Below are 3847 nucleotides of genomic sequence, written 5' to 3' on the forward strand. Positions count from 1 at the left end.
GACATTGATGACGTCTATCGAGACATTGATGACATCTGTCTAGACATTGGTGACGTCTATCGAGACATTGGTGACATCTATCGAGACATTGGTGAAGGTAATGAGAGCACATGTAAGAGAATTCTCGGGGAATCTTCAGGTGACCAAGTCCTACATGGATTTTCTCAAGCATCGGTGAGTGAACGGTATATTCCTGAGGGCAAAAAGAAAACAAATTCTCATCCAAATCCAGTTAGTCCTTCAACAGGAAAGATTCCATCACTAGATACTTTGCAGTAAGAACCTGGTCCATCCTATTTTTCTAAGAGGACATGTGGCCTTATTCGTTCATCTTTGTTTTATCTTTATGAATAAATCTTACTTGATACGGTTCATAAGTGGACAGCCGACGAAGGCAGGTGTGTCTGCAAAGATATTAGAAGGAAGTCGAAAATGCCCGACTTAAAACATTCCTGTGGTTGATCATTCTCATTGCTGTCTATAAATCAAAAAGTGAAAATGTTTTGCAATTATGGAGCAAAGAAGATGGCTGTCCTCCCTTCAACAAAACTGTAACTGTCTAAGATTTCAAAAGAGGTTTCCAAATATTGCGTTTCGACAATACAAGTGCAAGAAGAACAATGAGAAGCAATGAAAAGCTAGGGCCTATTAGGGATGGATTTGGACCCTGAGAGCAGTATTTATGAGATGGATGTGTTAGGGGTAGATTATCCACTGGGCAAGGTAAGCATGGTGCTTACCCTCCTTACCAGATCATCTGTAGTGAACAATTTCATATGGGTTTCACCACATCAAAGGTGTGTTCACTATCAAATCAAAGAAATTGTTCATTACAGATTACTAAGTAAGCACAAGTAAACCTGCGCTTAGCTTGCTTACTGGGTCCTCCACCCCTGTCAGGGGTTGTACATTTGAAAACAGGCTTTGTTTCTGTAGGAAGGCACTGGGGGGTTGGGAGAGAGACAGATGTCAGCCGTATCTAGAAGAAGAATCTTTGACGTGGTGAAAAAATGTGAAATGGTTCACTGCAGATGATCTGGTAAACAAGGTAAGCACCGTGCTTACTCTGCCTATTGGATAATCCACTCCTGGATGTGTGCCAGGTTCATGAATGACAGCGACCAGCAGCTGATTGCTTATAAAGAACATTGCCCATGTACCTTCAAAACCAGGAATATGGAATAAAACTTTGGTTTGCTGTGTTCACATTCTTATTAAAATTTCTAATACAGTTGTGTTTGACTCTTCCTTTACTCTTACTTCTGTAAAGTATTTGCCAAATGACTTAAACGTTGTCAGTTGCTGTCAAGTAGCTCCAACTCGTGGTGACCCCACGTACAACAGAACGGACACTGCCCAGTCCTGCGCCATCTTCACGATCCTTCACTATATGCAAGTCCATTGCTGCAGACACTGTGTCTTTTGAGTACCTTCCAACCTAGGGGGCTCATCTTCCAGCGCTACATCAGACAGTGTTCTGCTGTGATCCACAGGGTTTTCATTGGCTGATTCTTGGAAGTAGATTGCCAGGTCTTTCTTCCTAGTTTGTCTAGTCTGGAAGCTCCACTGAAACCTGTCCACCATGGGTGACCCTGCTGGTATTGAAATAATTGTGGCACAGCTTCCAGCATCACAGAAACACACAAGCCATCACAGTATGACAGACTGACAGATGGGTGGTGGGACTTAAACATAAAGCAAGCAAAGTGTCCATTGGGCCCAGATGGCCAGCAGTGCCATCAATGGTGTAAGGCGTAGTGATGGCACTGCAGACTCTAAGGAAATGGTCTTCTTTCTTGAGATGCGTGTTATTTGTGGGACGTGAAATGACAAGAGGTCAGTGATTGGCTCACTCTCCACAAAAAGGGGACTGGGGATAGATCAAACAGGCCAGGCAAAACAAGGATGGCTGTCGTGGCTGAACGGTGGGTACGGGCGGGCTCGCGTTTGTTCCCTCTTGTGAGCGTTGGACGTGTCCGTGATAGAAAGGTTTTTAAAACGAATAGGAGAAAGAGAATACTGCAGCAACTGGGTATCACTGGATGCAAGCTGGAGCACAAAGAGCATGCCCCAGTCAGAGCGTAAGGCTCAGCCACCTCCACACACCGCTGTCAGCAGGAAGCCCGGAGGCCGTAAACCCCAACCCCTCCGAGGCCCCAGGGCCCAGCCCCCCACCCAAGTGTGTGTTGTGGCAGGAGGGGCTCCGGCCCACTGGGTTGTTTCCAGCTGAGTCTTCGCTACACTGCCCAGTAGACTGGCCTGGGCCTTGGCAAGGTGTCTGAGACCAGAGCAGACGGAATCGAGCTCTCCTGCTGGCAGAGCGCTGGCGCTATCGCCTCTGGGAGAGGCCTGTCTACTCCCCGGGGGGCGGTCATGCAGGGGACTCCCAGCAAAACTGGCCAGGACCCCTCAAGTGACCAACCAGTCCCTCTCCCGGGGCTGAAGGCACAGACTCAGCAGCCCGATGCTGCAGCCCCGGCCGGGCAGCAGTCCCTGCAGCCAGCGGGGCCTCTTCCCGGAGGCAGGTCAGGCCCACGAGGCCCAGGGCCTCCCCATCCCAGCTGCAGCGCAGCCGAGGCCAAGCGCGCTCCTCCATGCCCGAGGTCGGTGGAAAATGCCCAAAGTGGGGCTAGAGGGCTTGTCTCTCTCCTTGCCCGGGAAGGAAGGAATGTTGCGCCGGAGAAGCTTCCACCACGAGGCTTGGATCCCCTGCAGGCTCCGTCCATGACATCCTATTTAACCTCGGCCCGTGGTTTCTCTCCTTGTCCACCCTCGACTATAAACACGACCCCAGGGCTGGTCCGGGATGGGCAATGTTATGGACACTTGTTCCCTCGCTCACTTACTCCACACACGTGTGTTAAGTAACCTAAATATGGTGCCAGATGCTGAGCCAGGTGCCGAGACTGAAAACGACAAGGCGGACAGTGCCGGGGGGACGGTGGGGTCTCAGAGCCTCGTAGATGGGGCACTGCCCAGCCCTGTGCCAGGACCAACCCCATGGGCCCGGCCCAGCAGGTGCCTCTCCTCACCCACGACCGAGGTGGGGACCCCAGCCAGGCGCAGAGAAGGCAAAACAATCCCGCGTGCAGGCGCCTGTGTGTGTCGGTGTGCCGGGGAGGGAGGCCGTGCAGATGTGGTGAAGTCACCTGTGCAAAGCTACAGGTCCCTTGCCGGGGCAGGGCTAATTCAGTGGCAGAATTCTTGCCTTCCATGCAGGAGACCTCAGTTCGATTCCCGGCCAATGCACCTCGTGCGCAGCCACCACCGTCTGTCAGTGGAGGCTTGCATGCTGCTAGGATACTGAACAGCTTTCAGCAGAGCTTCCAGACTAAGACAGACTAGGAAGAAAGGCCTAGCAACTTACGTCCAAAAATCAGCCAACAAAAACCCTACGGATCACAACAGTCTGATCCTCAACCGATCACAGGAATGACGCAGGACTGGGAAGGGTTTCTGTCCCTGTGCATAGGGTCGCCATGAGTCGGGGGCCGCCTTGACAGCAGCTTCCACCAATAACAAGCTGGATCGTGGAAGTAGTTAACACGCTGGGATGCTAACCAAAAGTTTGAAGGTTCGAGCCCACCCGGAGGTGCCTCAGAAGAAAGGCCTGGCAACCTGCTTCCAAAAAATCAGCCATTGAAAACTCTATGGTGCACAGTTCTACTCTGACACACATGGGGTCACCATGAGTCGGGGCCGACTCCGGGGAGCTAACAACAACAAGCTCCGTTGCCACCTTGACACACATTACCTAATCCCTTCCGCACACCACAGGGCACTGCCTTTGTGCTGGGTGACACTCGCGGGCTGCCGTTCTCAGGCCTGCTCTGGAATGAGCAGACCA

This window comes from Trichechus manatus, unplaced genomic scaffold (genome assembly GCF_000243295.1).
Source record: "Trichechus manatus latirostris isolate Lorelei unplaced genomic scaffold, TriManLat1.0 scaffold00045, whole genome shotgun sequence".
NCBI lineage: Eukaryota > Metazoa > Chordata > Mammalia > Sirenia > Trichechidae > Trichechus > Trichechus manatus.